Consider the following 18,829-nt stretch of genomic DNA (forward strand, 5'->3'; position numbering starts at 1 on the left):
ACTTGGAAGTGTCTGTATATGCTTTACAGGCAAAAGGATACATCATTTTCATCAATTTCTCATGGACATTTAGGGACACAAAAAGGTACAAAGATCAGCTCTCATGCTGTTCCCAGGGGAACCTGGAAGCAAACAGTCATAGTTTATTAATATTTCAACACTGTGGGTCCATCTCTGCCTTAGATCTCTGACAAAATCCACCTGGTCACTGGGACATGATCTTGGTTCCCGTCCTGAATTCTTACTTAGGGCCAATGCGTATGACAGGAATCAGTAGATACAAGCTCTGAACAGCTGCCCAGGGCCACATGTGGAAGGGACTTTCTGTTGATCTGGATGGTACGGTTGGGTGAGTTTAGAGACAGGCCTTCACCCCACCAGCAACTACTGACCCCCGGCATGGGCTAACAGGGCGCCAACGAGAGGCTCCTTGGAGTGTGCTGCCAGGAGGCTTCACGGGCACCATCCTGCCAGGTGCTCGCTGGGGCGCCTGAGGCACAGATCAGGGCTCCCCCACCACACACGGTGCCACATCTTGTCCAGGGTGCTCGCCCATGTTGCTTTTCTCTAGCCTTATGACTCTAAGTGTAACTGTACCACGAGGGAGGTTTATACCCGAGATGGATGCTCGGCAGCTTCCAGCCATGGCCGGTCGTGGATGGCGGTGGGGCAGGAATGGGTGATGTCCTCGTCTAGGGGGTGTGCCGCAGCTCTGTCATCCTTTCTGGAAGGCGTGCTAGCTCTATACAGTTCCCAAGTTTGCTGCATAAACACATTGGTCTGAATTTAAATTTAATCCCAATTCTGCAGCCAGGGTGAAGGCTTCCACTTAGAAGCTGCTTTTAATGAACAGGGACAGATACCGTGTGTGAAATTAAGATAAACTTGAGGAATCCCCCATGAGCGAGATGGGATTCTGTTCAAAGGCTGGAGTGACATTGATATAATCCCAAGTGGGATGCTGTAGGTGAATTGTCCTGAGTTAATGTGTTTGCGTGAGGCCAAGAGGCTGCTCGGACTCTGCATGGCTGGGTCTGTACTTATCAATACGTCTGACATTGAAATCCGCTCTGAACCAGGCCATTCAGTAACTGCTTTTCACACATGCGAGTGCCATCAATCCAAGTAATAGCTTCGTGATCGAATCATCCATGATGCTGTGGCGTCTCGACACAGTAGCCCTGTTTATCACATCTCAATCCGCGTTACTCAGATTTTTTTTACGTGTATGGAGAATGCCTTTTTAATTTATATTTTAATTTATGTAGCAGACGAGATTAAAAGTGAACTGTTCTTTCCCCACACGTGAGTGTCCTCGAGTGAATAGACTCACAAACACAAGCACACATGCACAGTCGTGAACATGAAACATAAGAAGTCATAAGAGCATCAATTTCATAAGAATGGAATTATATCTCCTTGTCAGATATTTATGGAGTCACGAAGCCAAAAAGATGACGCAAAACCTGGGCTGATAATAAGTTCATAAGGATAGGGCCAAAGTACATGCCTGACGTTCTGGGGCTCCTGGGACTTTGTCCTCAATCCAAAAAAGGGAAGAACTTAGGAAATTCCACGTAAAACAAGGATTTTTGGAGAACTCTAAAGGACTAAAATAAGACACACTTTTCATTAAAAAAAAAAATCAACATTACTCTTTAGAAACATTTATCATTTTAGATTTGTCCTATATAGATGCCATTTTTAAAATTTTTCTGATCATTTTATTTTGGCCTTATTACAAAAGAGAACAATAAAATGTTGCCAAGGGGAAATGAGCACAGAAATCCTCCATCACCTGACCATCCCCAGGACGCAGGGTGGAGCCCTGGCTCTAGAGGCCAGCCTGTGCACAGACTTCTTACTTCGAAACCCTGATCAACACCTGTCCACCATAGTGGCTCTTGAAGTGTTACAATCGCTTTCTGACAGCTTCTCAAAAAGAATCATGCAACTACTTTTCATCCCCAAAACACTAAGAGGAGTGATACTATGGCATTGGGGTTTGGGGCTGACACATCAGCTCACCTGGAGCAGGGACGGGCCCCTTGGTGGCTCGCAGAACAAATCTGACCCACATACCGCATCTCCACGAGCCCAAGGAGTTTGCTTTGGGGCGTCCCGAGAAGGGGGCTCCTGAGGTCCCATCACCATGAGTTTTCACTTTGCCGTGTACGTTGTTGACACGTGTGTTTCTGAGACTCTGCCCTGCACCTGTTTCTCTGGCTGTGATGCAAGTGAAGGGAAGGAGCCCAAAGGTTGTGTTTCCGCTGCTTGGCCCTCCGCCTGTGTGCCAGCTGCTGAGGAGGTGTGCCCTCACCTCACAGCCTCCAACAAACACCACCACTTATATTTTATGCCACAATTTTGTTGCTTTAACTGTAGTATTTATGACAAACATAAACTTGTTTGGATTCTTTAACTGATACATTTTTCTATCAGCAAAAATTATTTGTGTACCTTGGAAGGAGACATTATAATTTATCTCATTAAAATGAATAAAATTAAGCTTTCATTTTATGGCTTTCCACTTTATAGCAGGGTTTTCAGGAATGTCCTCGGCAAAGAATAGAGGTGTCTGTTTATTGAATCATACCACACATCCTTCATTATTATCTGCATTTTTGCTTGGCTATGAATTGTGTACTCTATTCCAAAACATTAAATATGCTTCTAAATATCATTTTTAGTGGTTATGTATTATTCCATTGTGTTTGTCCATTGTGATTTATTGGATTAATCCCCTTTTAATGGAAATTTAAGCTGTTTCTAATCTTTTTACTAATATAAATTATACCTTTATGAATATTTTCATAGCTTTATCTATATGCTCATTCATGGTTATTTCCTTAGGGCAAATTCTAGAAATCATAGAAATACAATTGTTAATTCAAAATGTGGTTGCTTTCTTAATGAATTTTTGGGACCCAGGAGTGATTTATAGCATATGCTCCCTTTCCATCCTGAAGGGGAAGACACATCTGGGCATATACAGCCACTCTGCCAAATGTTTAGCAGCTCTATTTATTATTATTATTATTATTATTAATATTTCACAGATACCTAGACAACCTGTTTTCACTAGATTTTATACAAAGTACTAGGGATACAGAAAGTAATAGAGCAGGGAAATTTTGTAGGGAGAAATCCATATATCAAGACACATAAAATAAGTATATACTGTCATAGAATTTTAGTGTTCAAAGGGAATGGCTAGTTTTATCAGGAAGTAGTAGGTAGATTATAAAATATGATTATGAGAGAGATGAATCTTGAACTTAGTGGTAAAGTGTATCCAAGTGTTGTCCGGGCAGATAAATAGTGTGGGGGCCTTCCAGGCAGGGAGCAGCTGTGACAAAACCCAGGAGCAGGAACCAGCAGAGTTAACTCATGGGGGTTACATCAGATCAGTGGCGAGGGTCAGTTTGCTCCCAACCCCTGTTCCCTGCCTCAAATTCACTTAAGGTGAGCATCTCCCCAACCTGTCAGGGAAAAGAATATAGAAGCAAAGTCAAACAGAGATGTCTTGTGGATTGTAAAACCTTGTGCTGGAAAAATTCTCTTGAGTCTCAGTTAATTTAATGTGGTTCTGGACTGGATGTTAGGAGGTTGGCACAACTGGGAACTCATCGAACTACTTGCAGAACAAACCAATGACAGTTCGTAATTGGTCTTCATCAAGAGTCATTTTTAATGGCCTCTTCCATTTCCAGAATCCAGGAGACATGGTCTTTCTGAAAAACATCCACACCAGGCCAGACATAGGAGCCACACTTGGGCAGAGCAGGTGCACGGAAGAGAGAAGAAGGGCTGTGTTCTTAGTTCTTTCTCTGCCACCAGGAGCAGGATAACCTTGGACGAGACACTTAATCCTTGGGGCTCTCAATTTATTTGCCTACAGAAGTAAAAAAGAAACATGATCTCTTTGAGCCTGCGGCTCATGCTCTCTCAATCCTTGACTGCAGTGAGCTAACTCTTGAGACTCTGCTCTCCAAGTCATCTGCATAATCCTAAACATGGTCAATACTCAATTACTTTTCTTGTTGTTGGCTGAAGGAATAAATGCCAGGAAAAATAAATGAATTCCAATACAATTAAATCCTTATGCTAACTTGAATAAAGCAAGAAAAAAAAAAAAACGGATCCTCATACCATTTTATTTGCTTACTAGTGCTGTCAGTAACTTGATGAATCTTTAAAATTCAGACTAATAAAAATGATATATTTCTTTACTCAAACCATGAGTTTATTAAAGAAAAGAGATCCCTGTGTAGCTGATTGTATTTAGGGGAAAAAAGCTCCATCTTACTCTCTCCCCAGTCACTGGTACAGTCATCCTATGTTTATATTTTATGCACATGCAGTTATAACGGTGGATAAATGAATCTTGTGTTGAAGATCCCTTTGACAGCAAGAGGCCTAAAGCCATAAAAATGCCTCAGCCTTTCATTTGATTAAAACATGAGCACTTCCCATCTTTTCAGAGGAGATATATTAATGCAGAAAAGTCCTTCACATCGATAAACTCATGACCACTATGCAGAATTGATTTCTTCCTGTTCCCACCACGAGAAAGAACATGCAGAAAATTAACAGTTGTGAAGAAGTAAACTTTTCTTACCACAGGGAGTCAATTTTAGCTACAGAAATTTGCAAAACAAGCAACAAAAGCAAAAATAAACAAGTAGGGCTGCATCACACTAGAAAGTTTCTGTACAGCAGAGGAAACCATCCACACATGATGAGGCAACCTACAGGATGGGAGAACATATGCACAAATCATCTATCTGATAAGGGGTTAATATCCAAGATCTATGAAGAACTTCTACAACCCAACAGCAAACAAAACAAAACAAAAGAAAAAAAAAAAAAAACAATGCAATTTGAAAAATGAGCAAGGACCTAAATAGAAATTTTTTCCAAAGATGTGCAGATGGCCAACAGACACATGAGAAAATGCTCAACATCCCTCATCATCAAGGAAATACAAATCAGAACCACAGGGAGATATCACCTCACACCCCTCAGAATGGCTGAAATCAACAATCAAAAAACAGCAGATGTTGGTGAGGATGTGAAAAAAAAGGGCGCCCTCATGCAGTGTTGGTGGCATTGCAGGCGGGTGCAGCCACCATGGAAAACAATGTGGAGGGTCTTCAAAAAATTAAAAAGAGAGCTAACCCTGTGATTCAGCAGTTTTACTTCAGGGTGTTTATCCAAGGAAATGAAAACACTAACTTTTGGAAAGATGTCCGCACCTCATGTTCACTGCAGCATTATTTACCATAGGCAAGACACAAAAACAACCGAAGTGTCCACCGCTGGAGGAATGGATAAAGATGATTTATATACATGTATAATATATATTTATATATACATATATATAAAATATATATGAAATATTACTCATCCGTAATATAAAAGGAAGTCATGACAACATGGATAGACCTTGAAGGCATCATGCTGAGTAAAGTCAGAGAGCCGCTAGCACTGTATGATCTCACTGATACACGGACTCGAAAAAAGTCAAACCCAGAAACAAGAGTAGGTGGTGGTTGCCAGGGGCTGGGGGAGGAAACTGGGGAGATGTTGGTCAGAGGGGTCAAGCTTTCAGTTCTAGGATGAACAGGTCCTGGAGATCTAGCATATGGGGTGGCAGTTGTGGCTTATAATACAGCTTTACACACTTGGAAGTTGCTAAGAAAGTAGATCTTACATGTTCTCATCATAAAACGAAAACAAGACAGCTGTGAGGGGATGAGTGTTAACTAATGTCATGGTAGTAATTTTGCAGTCTATCCACGTATCTCATCACTGTGCTGCACAGCTGAAACTTACACAAAGTTGTATGTCAATTATATCCCAATAAGTCTGGAAAATAGGTTCTTTTCTAAGTGGGACTTGCATGCAGTTGCCGACAGGAGATCTGTGACATCTCTCTGGTTTGACAGTCAGACTATAGTAATCTTAAATTAGAAGTTCTCAGTCTTGAAAGCCCTTTATGAAAACAACTTCAAAGCTCTTTGATTATTTTGATACTAGCATTTGTCAACTCGTTGATTCCATGCTCTAGAATGTTCTTCAACTCAACTTTGATTCATATGATGTTATACCTGCTATGGGTGAAGATCTGTGCTTTTGTCTATGTGAACACTTAGACATGCAAACACGAGGCCCATCCTAATTCACCAAGAAGTGAGAAAAGTGAGATGTGTTGAAAACCCTCAAGCAAAGAGAGAAGCAGGGTCATACTTGGTATATAAAGAGCATGCTTGGAGGGAAGTTGGAATTCTAGGGATATTAGTCTTTTTATTGCTGCGTAGAAAGTTACCTCGCACTAAACGACATTGGTATGTCACAGTTTCTGAGTTCAGGGTTCTGGGCACAATATAGCTGGGTCTCCTCGAGACCACAGTGAAGGTGCCAGCCAGGGAGGGCTGTGCTCTTACTGGTCAGCCGGTCCAAGCGAGCACCTGCTCCCAGGTTCCCTCAGCGTGCTGGTAGGATTCTTGTGGCTGTAGGGTCCCTCAAAGCCCACACTAGAGCCAGAGAACCTGGAGCATCTGCCAGTGGGGTGGCAGCTTTCTTCCTAATGGGACCCAGTCCCAGGAGGGACAGCATCGCCTTGCTTAGAGCCAAGTCACAGGTCCTGCCCACATGCAAGAGAGGGGATCCCATGAGGCATGAACACCAGAAGGCGGGGGCCCTTGGGGTCTTCTAGATTCTGTCCACCGCACCTTGACCACAGGGTCAAGAAACAGCATGAACAGAACTTCTCTACTTGGAGAAGGGTAGGGTTAGGTGCCATCGATGGGCACTCAGGACCCGGTGGTTCCCAACACCTGTGGATGTGAATCTTCTTCCTGATTCCACTGCCTGCGTGATTCCTCTTGTTCACTAGCTGCTTTAGACGCCTCTGGAGTTTCCTCTCCATTGGCCAGTTTTGTGGATCACTTCTCTGCTATTAGTGATTTGAGCCAGCAGTGCACTCAGGCTGCAATCCGTCCACACTCCTGCCCCCTCTCATCTCTTTTGTTGCGATGAACAGTGGCCCATGAATATTTAACTGGGGATAATCAAAACACCTGCTGATGTCACAGTATGTATGTATTTATTTATATCTCTTTAGTTAATAGTGATTGACTTTCCCTGCATCAAAAAACAAAAAACAATGAGGACCTGCTCTACATGTGTAGAAAGGGAGGGACTTAATAGGAATTAAGAGCAGGTGGTACTTAGGGCGGAAGGAAGGTTGATTGTAGCTCACAGATGAAAGAAAAAACTTCACGGGAGAAGTGACACTTGTGTGTGTTGAGGGATGAAGATTTCGTTCCGTGGAGAAGCCTGGGAACCATGGAGCTCATTCATGAGTCGTGGACACTGCGGGGAGACAAGGACCCGGATGCCATCCTTCCCTGGACGTAGAGGCATATGAGTGGCAGGGATGGTGGCAAGGGAGCTTGGCATCAGGTGGGAGATACCTTCATGTCTGCAGATGTCACCTGCGGCGTGAACATCGTGCACTGGAACCCTGGAGGACGTTTTCAGGGTGGAGTGTCTTCAAGTCTCCCCCGACAGTTACACGCAGGACCTGTGCAGTGGTCTGGGGAAGGAGTCTGTTGCCTTCATTTCAGAAGCCAGCAGGGGAGTTTGGGTCTGGAGCCAGGGGACCCTGAAGATAGCTCTGTGACAGGGGGCAAGACGTGGCCCTGCCAAGCTTTATGTCGAGTTGGGATAATAGCAGTACTCAGCTCGGGGTGTTGTTGGGGTTAAATGCAATTATGCGTGTAAAGATCTTCTCGTAATGTCTGGCACATAGTAATAGTTCAAATATATATAAAGATAAAATATTTTTCCAATTAGCCCACACGCTATAAATGGCTAAGCAGTGCTGACTTAGCAACCTCAGAAAGCACACACTTGCCAGGTTCCCAGTTTGGGTTTTGAGCCAAGTGCCTCTGTCCCCTAGTTTATGGCAAAGGCAGTGTATAGATTGGCTTTTCCCGTCATCGTGACCTTGACGTGGTTCCTTGTCCTTGAGACTCCCCGGATGGCTGCTGCACCTGCCCAGCCCTCCCTCCAGCCCCGGGTACGGCACTCGCACGCCAACCCCCAGCAGCCCACGGGCCCAGGTGGACTGCAGGGCTGATGCAGCCTCCGAGAACAGAAGTACATCCCAAGGGGACAGGTTCTGAGCTCTCCCTATTGTCACACACAGATGAGACCACAGCATCCTGAAACCCAGGTCCCAACCTGGCAGAGGCAGGAACCCCTCACCAAGCTGTGCTGGGAGTCTGGCTGTGAGAAGCGGTCACAGAGGCACAGGAGAGCTTCTGTTTCTGTCACTCTTTTCTTTGGTTGGCTCTGGGAGAAACCTGAGAAAGACAACAAGAGGGTCCTGGGAGGCTTCAGACAGGTGCAGGGTCTGCGCCTGTTGCCCTGGACCTATATTATCCTTCCACTTTTTTTTTTTTAACTCAAATTCGATTAATTAACATATAGTGTAGTATTAGTTTCAGAGGCAGAGGTTGGTGATCCATCAGTTGCATGTACACCCCGTGCTCATCCCATCTCGTGCCTCCTTAATGCGTGTCACCTAGCGACCCCGCCCCCTCCATCCTTCCATTTCCTTCTCCAGAGTCCCAGAGACCTTGCATTTTACAAAACGAAGAACATGATTCTTTGGGTATAATATATTTGTTTTAATCTATATAATACAAGTTAGTTTAAAATAAAATATAAATGTGTCTTCCTTTGCTTTACTGAGAACACAAATTACTTCAGTGGCTGCAAAAGGCAGTTTATTTCACCCTTGATGCTATTTTGCTTTGTTTTGGTTTCTACTTTTTTCTGTTTGGCATGTTTTTAATTCCGTGAAGTGACAGTGATGATGCTGACAAAATTATTTTTGACTATCCAACTATTTTTTTTAAGTAACAAATCCTCTTTTTACCTAATAATCATCTTGAAAATGCCCATACACTGTAGTCTTATCATTCTAATTCTGTGACTCTATTTATGGAAATAAGTAAAAAATTCAGCAAAAGCTTCCATACCAGCTTATTTTTGCAACTTTACTTCTACAGGCAAACACTTGGAAACACCCTTAATCCCAGTAAGGAGATGCTATTAAAGCATGTGTCTCCCATGTGATGAAATCATACACAGCCTTTCAGTGTGATGCATCATAACCTTTCCACCAAGGTCGGGAATGATACCGTGTACCCTATTTGCAAGCCCCACAACAACATCCGTAGGTAAGGTACATAGATGTAAAGTGTGATCATCTATAAAATAGAACTTCAGGAGGCTTCTTCCTCATTTTTCATATATTACACACTGTTCTGTAAGTGGTTTGTGGCTTTTTTGGTAACAGGAAATATTATTTAAAGTCTGCTGTTGCCTCGTCCTCAGATCAGCAGAAGATACTACATGCATTCTGAATTCCATGGCTTTTTAATTTAAGTAGTTAAGGGCACTGTCCCCAGGACAAATGGTTTCATAGGTAGTGGTCATTTTCTAAATTGCTTCAAAGAAACCCATTAAAATGAGCCTGTCAGTATAATGAGGCTCAGCATAAGAAGGCAGTGCCCATCCTGTATTGTTCTCTGCACCAGAACAGGGAAGGCATTTGCTCCAAGACGATGGTCCTGATACAAGTGAAGGACTCTCAAGTTACGTCTTTTTTTTTTTTTTTGTATCTGTTCATTTCTCTCCTTTTATGCAAAAAAGCTTTCTCTGTCCCTGTTTGTTCTTGACCTTCCATGTTTCCATTAATCTCCGTTTGCCTGCGCATCTCTCTACACCAAATTCCCAGGACTCAATGACCTGCAAATTGCTGTATTCATCTTGTTTTTGGTGCTTTGCCAAAACGTTGCTACGGTTATATATGGCACAGAGTCTACGAGACAAGGCAGTTTCCACCTGAAATTCAATCACGAGAGCTCATATTTTTTTTAATTTTTTTTCTTTCTTTATTTATGATAGTCACAGAGAGAGAGAGAGAGAGGCAGAGACACAGGCAGAGGGAGAAGCAGGCTCCATGCACCGGGAGCCCGACGTGGGATTCGATCCCGGGTCTCCAGGATCGCGCCCTGGGCCAAAAGCAGGCGCCAAACCACTGCACCACCCAGGGATCCCGAGAGCTCATATTTTTGAAGTCGATGTTTGTGTTCTTTTGCGTCGATCACATTCTCAATAGTTTCCACAGTGGAATAAGAATAGAAATAGAGAGACGCCTGGGTGGCTCAGTGGTTAAGCATCTGCCTTGGGCTCAGGGCATGATCCTAGCATCCCAGGATCGAGTCCCACATCGGGCTCCCTGCATGGAGCCTGCTTCTCCTTCTGCCTGTGTCTCTGCCTCTCTCTCTCTATGTCTCTCAGGAAACAATAAATAAAATCCTTTAAAAAAAAAAAGAATAGAAATAGATGAGAAAAGTATTGTTAGTTGAAACCTCTTAGCTACTGTCTGAATGTTTCGTCTCAGTGTTCAGAGTTGGAAAACAGTTTATACATTTGTTTTTAACCAGAGTTTCATGAATCCTTTTTCTCAGCAAGTTCAATCCTATTTCAAAAAGACACTAACGAATGTAACATTCTGCATTTGGAGTAGCTTTAAGAAGATCCTGGGAAACAACGTGCTTTTAAGTAGAAATCGTCCTGGAGATGACAAAAGACACCCTTTGGCTTTGCTGCATTAATATCCGGTGCCTTGATATTGCAGGCGGATAATAGCTGACGGTCCAGTTACACGGACAATGAGACATGGCTGTCTGAGGACATAGTTCTGCTGATTTATACAAAAAGCATTACTTTTTAAGACAGAAAAATAACTTGTACACAGGGACTTTTTTAAAGAAGTGAAATGCTATGAATACTCCTCAGTTATTCCCATTTTTGACTTAGCTACTCATGTTTTTCTTTTCTCACGTGTCAACAAGCACTACATGTAGAAGTCAAAATCAGAAAGGTTTAGTGGGAGGCTCGAGGCTCTACAGGGGCTCCAGCAGCATCAGCTGTGTGAGCGGGGCTCTTAGCCTGCTTCCTCTTTTACAGCAGGAGACAAGCACCCACATGGGAGGCGGGGCCTGTGGTTGCAAGAGCTCAGCAACCAACGCCAGTCTTTATTTCCGTCCCCGCACCGATAAAGGTCCAGGGCACTAGGGCTGCATTCACGCAGGAGGGGCCGCGCGCAGTCCTGCTCAGCCCTTTGCCAACAGGACCGCGTTTCGGAGGCGCGGAGACTGGAGCCCCGGGCCATGCACACAGGGTGTGTCCTCTGTGCTCCGTGCCACCGCTCCCTTCTCTGGGCTCCGTCACCTCTATGGTGGACCTGGGATGCTCTAGACAATGTGGGGAGCGTGCCCTGATTTACACAAATGCATTTTGGAGGGAAATCCTTCATCCTCCAGGACGGCAAGAATGTTGAGTGCTGGTAGGTTGGGGGCTTCTGTTTAACCCATAGCAACTTATTTCCACAGTTATAAAGCCCAGTTAAATGACTTTTCTGGAAACAAAGGTAGCTATATAATGTGGGCTGGTAGCCTGACGCATTATTTGTTTGCTGTGTTTGGGTTCAGGGTGCGCGTGCGGGCCTGTGCGCACAGCTCTGTTAGTTTAGGAAGGAATATTGCGGAACGTCCACTGTTCCTTAACATGCAAATGAATTTGGTTGCCTGCTGGCTTCTTTTGCAGAAAATCATGTAAGATTTCCAACACACACACACACAAAAAAAAAATAAAAATAAAAAAATAAATAAAAAAAAGATTTCCAACACAAAGATAAGCCATAGGAAAGTCTAGCCATTCATGCATTAGAATTGCTGAATTAAAAAAAAAAAAAAACACCCCAAGGAAATTCTTGGAATCTGCTTCCTCTTTGACACTGATCTAGAGCTGCTCTTGCTTTGCTGTGGTTTAAGTAATGCAAATCCTGAAGTGAGTTCTTGCACCATTCCTGGCCCAAAGGAAGCTCATTTCTGGACTTGAGTGTGTTGATGTCTTAGTAACTGGTATCAAGAGCAAAAGATTTGTTGGGAAGCACTTAAAGATTGGAGGAGGTAAACAGAACCGTCCGTCTGTCATAGAACTGCTAAAAATGGGAGTATCTACTTTCCTTAATGAATGAGAGGAAATAAAAACCATACATACGCCATGTAGAGGTTATATTTTTAACCAATGATTTTGGTTTGAGACTTAGACTTGCCACGGGACAAGTCTTTATTATTTTTTAAAGATTTTATTTATTTATTCATGAGACACAGAGAGAGAGAGAGGCGGAGACACGGGCAGAGGGAGAAGCAGGCTCCCTGCGGGGAGCCCAATGCAGGGAGGACCAGGACCTCAGGATCACGCTCTGAGCTGAAGGCAGATGCTCAACCGCTGAGCCACCCAGGCGTCCCAGACTTGCCACTTCACTTCCACTGCTCCTGACCCTGTCTCTTCTGCAAGGTTACTCTCTCTATACTCCTGCACACTAGGCAGCATTAAATATACATTCTTCTCTTTTCTTGTACAGCTGTAAGTTCATACCTCACTGCTTTTATTCCTGAGGACTTAAAGTCAGAGCATGTGTTCACTATCAGCTGTCATTGTCATGTCATCCGGCTCCCAGGGCAACCCTGGGAACACCTGCTCATGCGGAGTTTGCCCAGACACGTGTTCATATCCTTTCTCCTGCTGCCTTGGAGACAGACATCCGAGTGTCCCTCAGGCCGCGTTCCTACGAAAGTATCCACCTGAGCTAAAATTTCATGAGATCATGAAACCCCAGCAAAGCTCATCCCCCGGTGAATTCAGGACATCATGGCAGCCTTGCAGGAGTACCTCTGTTGTGCTAAGAAAGGATAATGAGGGGATATCTCCAAATCTATATTCCAATTTCAGGAACAAATGTGATTTGGGAGACTCTCTCCTAAGATACATAGGATGGGTTTTAAAGTGGTTGTATCTGATTGAATATTTCTTGACCATCTGTGATACCCCAGAAAGATAAAATGGTAGATTTGGGGGAAGAGAAGATGTGACATCACACATGGATGGAGCCAGAAGAGGGCAGGGGGGCAGTTTGGAAAGGGTTCTGTGAACCAAGTGTAAAACTAACAAGTTTTAGGGTCCAAATCCTAATATTTCAAGAACACAGAGTTAGGAATCCATTCCTACCTGAGATACAAGTATTGGACAAAATCAGGAGAGTGGGATCCCGTGATTGAACCTGGGAAGCTGCCTGTCTCCCTCGAGCAGATTTGGTTAGCCAAAGTCAGGTGAAAAGAGGCCATGAAGACAACAAAGCTGCAGAAAGTAGTGGAGGGAAGATCGTGTGTGGGGCTCTCGTACGAGCCAGTGCCATCGGTTTCTCATTTAAATCATTTGGGATGTGGCTAACGGCCCACGGTGTGGCTTATCGTGGTCAGTGTTCCACGTGATCTAGAGCAGATGTGGTGTTCTGCTGTCGTTGGATGAAGTAGCCTGGACATGTCAGTCATATCCCATCGATTGGTGGTGGTGTTGGGTTCGGCTGGGTCCTTACTGATTTTCTGCCTGTGGTTCTGTTTCTGAAGGTGGGGTCTCGAAGTCTCCAGCCGTAATGGTAGCTCCATCTATTTTTTTCTTTGAAATTCTATGTGGTTTTGCCTCATAAAGTTTGACAAAGCTCTGGTGTTAGATACATGCATGTTGGAATCATACGTCCTCTTGGAGAATTATGGAATACAGTTCTTTTCCTTTTTTTTTTTTTTTCCAGTTCTTTTTCCCTCGTGATGTTCCTTGCTTTGAAGTCACTCTGTCTGGCATCAATGTAGCCAGCCTTGCTTTCTGCAGGTGCTGTTAACATGCTGCGTATTCCCCTCCATTTACTTTGAGTCTGTATGTGTCTTTATATTTAAAGTGGGTTTCTTTTTGGGTTTTTTTCTAAGCATTATTTATTTATTAGAGAAAGAGAGCATGCATGAGGGGGTAAAGGATGGCAGAGAGAGAGGGAGAATCTCAAGCAGACTCCCCCGCTGAGTACAGAGTCCACGTGGGGCTCTGTCCCAGGACCCTGAGCTGAAATCAGCAGTCAGACGCTTCACCGACTGAGGACCCAGGTGCACCTAAAGTGGGTTTCTCGTGGCCGACATATAGTCAGGCTTTGTTTTTAGATCCTTGCGTACAATCTGTTTTACCTGGGACACGTAGGCCATCGGCCTTCAGGGTTACTACTGATACAGCGGGCTTAACGTCTACCACCCTTGTTACTATTTTCAATGTGTCGCTCTCGTTCTTGGCTTTGCTTTTTGTCTTCCTTAATTACCATTTAAAAACACACCGCTAGTTAAATGTTATTATCCCCATTTTATAGATGAAGAAGGCGAGACTCAGAAGCACTTAATATTTTACCAGGCACATGTATTTAGTTGCTAGTGATAACAGGGATTGAATTAGGACCATCTGACCAGCAAATCTCTGCTCCTTCCATCCCTTGAAACTACTTCCAAGATTTACCTTTTATTTAAAAATTCTATTAAAATTTTTCAGTCCCTATCCAAATATAATAACCATATGAGACTCTAAACCATGTATAATGGTCACAGTTTAGCTGTTGGGGGGCAGGGGGAGGTGTCACATGCAGCTGGCATTTACAGGCAGGTGCTGCTGCAGGCAAGTGGGGGGCACAGGTGGGAGACAGGAAGGTGGAGACCTCTGAAATCGGGCGGTGCCCACCTCTCATTTTCTCCCATCTGCGGCCCTGTGTCTGCATGGGTTCTGTTTAGACCAAGTATAAATTTTATATTCAAGAGCATACATAGTGTAAGCGCTCAAGCTTTTGAGCTCAGGCTCAGACCTGGATGCTTAGAGTCGTCGACACATCAAAGGTTGTTTGAGGTGAGAGATGACATTCATTCTCTTTTATTGTGGTAAAATATATAGAACATGATGTTTGCCATCTTAACCATTTATCAGTGTGCAATTCAGTGGTATCAGGCGTATTCACGGTGCTGTGCGCCTGTCGCTGTAGAGAGAACCACCAGTCCTCTGGCCCAGGCCACCGGGAGGGACCGCGTGGCACGGCAGCAAGGCTGTCCCCAGCCTCGTAGTGACCCATGGGGTGAGCTCGGCTGCCCCACACTGCCCAGCGTGACCGAGGCACGAGCACCGCCACACATGCTTCAGGGACGTGTGCAGAGTGGAAATGAGCCCTCTAGTGAAGAGCAGCTCCATTCTGTCCTTTCTCTGGGTAGCTTCTGGCCATTCTTTTCATGTTTAACAACTTTTATACACATGTAGTGTATTTATATTCAAATATCCCCCTATTTTGAAAGTACATCTAGCGAAAAAGGTGACAACCTGTTATCCAGTAAGATGGTGCCCATCGTTTGGACACGTAATAGCCTAAGAAATGCCACTTGGCTCTGAGCTACTGGCCTGTTTGGGGTTTGTCCAGACATGTCTCTGGCCACTCATGTTGTCCCTGCCCTCGGGTTCTCTCTCTCCACCCCATACATTTTCAGGTCCCTCAGTGACGGTGCCGCTCACCATTGTGGAACACCCTCCTGGGAGCCTTCGTCAGCCTGCTCCCTGCAGGCCCCACTCCCCACGGACTGATAGACAAGCCGGGCCCATCCTGGTCAACACCTGGTGCCCGCCCGAGCTTCCCTCCGTCCCGGCACACAGGCCTCGCTCCGTCCCTCCATCCCTCTGTCCCAGCACACGGGCCGCCCTCTGTCCCTCCATCTCTCCGTCCCTCTGTCCCTCCATCCCGACACGCAGGCCACCCTCCGTCCCTCTGTCCCTCTGTCCCGGCACACAGGCCTCACTCCATCCCTCTGTCCCTCCATCCCAGAACACAGGCCTCGCTCCATCCCTCCATCCCTTTGTCCCAGCACATGGGCTGCCCTCCATCCCTCTATCCCTCCGTCCCTCCATCCCTCTGTCCCTCCATCCCAGCACACAGGCCACCCTCCATCCCTCTGTCCCTCCATCCCTCCGTCCCGGCACACGGGCCTTGCTCTGTCCCTCCGTCCCTCTGTCCCGGCACACGGGCCGCCCTCCGTCCCTCCATCCCTCTGTCCCTCCGTCCCAGCACACAGGCCACCTTCCGTCCCTCTGTCCCTCCGTCCCTCCGTCCCAGCACACGGGCCTCGCTCTGTCCCTCCGTCCCTCTGTCCCTCTGTCCCAGCACACACGCCGCCCTCCGTCCCTCCATCCCTCTGTCCCTCCGTCCCTCTGTCCCGGCACACGGGCCGCCCTCCGTCCCTCCATCCCTCTGTCCCTCCATCCCAGCACACAGGCCACCCTCCATCCCTCTGTCCCTCTGTCCCAGCACACACGCCGCCCTCTGTCCCTCCATCCCTCTGTCCCTCCGTCGCAGCACATGAGCCACCCTCTGTCCCTCCATCCCTCCATCCCTCCGTCCCAGCACACGGGCTACCCTCCTTCCCTCTGTCCCTCCGTCCCTCTGTCCCGGCACACGGGCCTTGCTCTGTCCCTCTGCCCCGGCACACGGGCCGCCCTCTGTCCCTTGGTCCCAGCACAGAGTGAGTGAGTCTTGTCTTCTTGTGGCAGAAATCATGGTCTCTGCTTCAGGACGGCACGGACGCCGGGTTGTGAGTCATTGTCCCCTAAGGGTGGTGGTGGCCTTACGGTGTCTCCTTTCTAGGACTCTTTCTCCTCCTTTTTCTGATGAGTAAGCGGGACCATGTGTTAAAGACATTCGCACCTTACCTTACCTTACCTTAGTGTGCATTCCCCACCAACGAGGGTCGTCACACCGCAGCCCACTGTCCCCAGAGCCGGGACGGTGCCCAGGACACAGGAGCCACTGGTCAGGGTTGATGTGAATTTTTAAAGTCAAGAGGCTAAGTGGGCTATTTACTATTCCTGACCAAAATTTTAATATACGAAGCCACCCCACTAAGTAATTGTGTGTGTGCATGTGTAGGGTGATAAACGTTTAATTTTGTTTTCACTTACCGAGTTTTGGAGTGGTTTGTGCCGCAGCAGTATATAATGTGTACATTGAATAGGATATATGTTAGGGTTTTGCCCTAAGATCGTTAACTTAATCCACATGAGAGTTAAAGAAGCTGAATACTCAAAGCTCCTTGGAGGGAGGTGTTAGTAAGCGGAGGTGAAGAAAATCTTCAGAAAAGGCAAACATCAACCAGGAGACTGTCACTGGGTCATTGTGGCAGGGAATGGCTGGCTGGCCCCCAAACCTGTCTCCTGTCTCCTGTGGACTTGCCGGGCGCCCCTGCAGCTGGTGGGGGGGACACAGAGCACCAAGCCAGCCACTGGCCGAGCTCGTGAAAACCCTCTCTCCCTTTGGATTCCGTCTGCTGGCGGGTTGGAGGGACCCATGCAGGACGACTCCGGGAGTCACGCATGGAAGATGACAGATCCCGGTGAGCCTCGGGGCAGATGGCCCCCACAGGCACATGGGGGGCCTGCCATCCACAGGGCGGCCTCACAGGTCATCCTGGGCAGCTTCCTGGGCATGTGGCTGCACACTGGGTTCCGGCCATGTCAGGAAGGAAGGGACATGCATCGCTGTGCCCCATACATTGGTGCATGTTAGCCATTTGGCCCCAGGGGAGTGAAATCCACTTCTTCAGAAGGTCCATGAGCCTCCAAGGCACCTTCCTGGACCAGCTAATTTTGCAGAAGATATCTTACTATGTGGAATCATTGGCAAACTTTTATATTGGAGAGCTGTGGAATACCTACTTTCCCTCCTGTTCCTACAAACTGTGGAGGAAATTGTTGCATTTCGTCGAACACTCGGGACACCGAGTGCATTCCCCTGAGCGTATCCTGGTGCTCACCCAGGGTGATGGTCTGGAGTTTTTTTCAGGATCATACTTGTTTTGCTTTGACTGTTTGTCTTTAAAGTGGCTTCTGTGTGTGTGTGTAGCATAGGTGGATATGTGTGTGCATGTGTACGACATATACAGGTCTCCTAAGGAGTGAAATGTTTTTATAAAAGGCAATTAAGTCCTTTGAAAATAACAGCAGAAAAACCAACCCTCATGGCGCAGCACCTTTATGCTGGCACAGGCATTGATCTGATGGCAGGTGACTCTGCAGAAGAGCTGTCCTGGCACATCTGTGTGGCGATCCCTTTATTCCAAGGACAAGAAGAGAGATATGCCATTTTGCTTAAAGCAAAATCCATCATTTACACACCTTCTCTACATCCCCACCTGGGAATTTAAAATCATGTTAGGAGCTTTAATTAAGGAAGCATCACAATAGGCCTGTGGGTGAGATGAGAAATATTATCCCAATTTGGCTGGTAGGCAGAGCGATACAGAGGAGTGTGAGCGAGCTTTTGAAGGTCACCCAGTGAGTTAATGAAATCCTTGGAAATATGTCTGTCAGTGGCTTTTTTTTTTTTTCTGTTGGTACAAGGGTTTTAAACCTTTCCAATGAGTACTGGTTTTCCAACGGATGATTCTGGGGCGTGGGGCCATGGTAGACACAAACTGGCCATGGAGCCGTGGCTTCCATCCTGGGTTGCTGGGGAGCTGTCATCTTCAATGAGCCTGAGAGTAAATGTCCATTAAATCCACCACCCTTCGTGAATGCAGATCATCCTTGAAGTCTTGGGCTACCTTGAGTTCCCCCCAGAACCTCAGCGATAGCCACAAGTAAATGCCAATGTGTGCTCTGAAGAGATTTTTCAGGGCGCCTCCAATCCCCCACAGAATTCTGGTTGCACATGTAACTTCCAGGAACATTTTTTGTGATGGCAGTCCAGGTCAGAGGAAGGTGTCACCACCTGACATTTCCCAGCCTCCATCTATATGCGCGTGTTCTGGAAGGAAAGCATCTGAACCTGTGCTAAGCTTTG

General features: G+C 46.0%; 1 protein-coding gene and 1 long non-coding RNA gene across 2 annotated transcripts in view; both read left to right on the forward strand.

The window, feature by feature from the left end:
• Nucleotides 1–18,829, forward strand: part of DLGAP2 (DLG associated protein 2) — a 693,677-nt gene that overhangs the window by 383,623 nt on the left and 291,225 nt on the right.
• Nucleotides 1–18,829, forward strand: part of LOC125754512 (uncharacterized) — a 47,081-nt gene that overhangs the window by 7,633 nt on the left and 20,619 nt on the right. Inside the window, exon 4 of the long non-coding RNA XR_007408930.1 lies at nt 9,087–9,257. This is a non-coding gene — a long non-coding RNA (uncharacterized LOC125754512). The remainder of the gene's footprint in view (nt 1–9,086; nt 9,258–18,829) is intronic.

Source organism: Canis lupus, chromosome 37, assembly GCF_003254725.2.
Source record: "Canis lupus dingo isolate Sandy chromosome 37, ASM325472v2, whole genome shotgun sequence".
Lineage (NCBI taxonomy): Eukaryota > Metazoa > Chordata > Mammalia > Carnivora > Canidae > Canis > Canis lupus.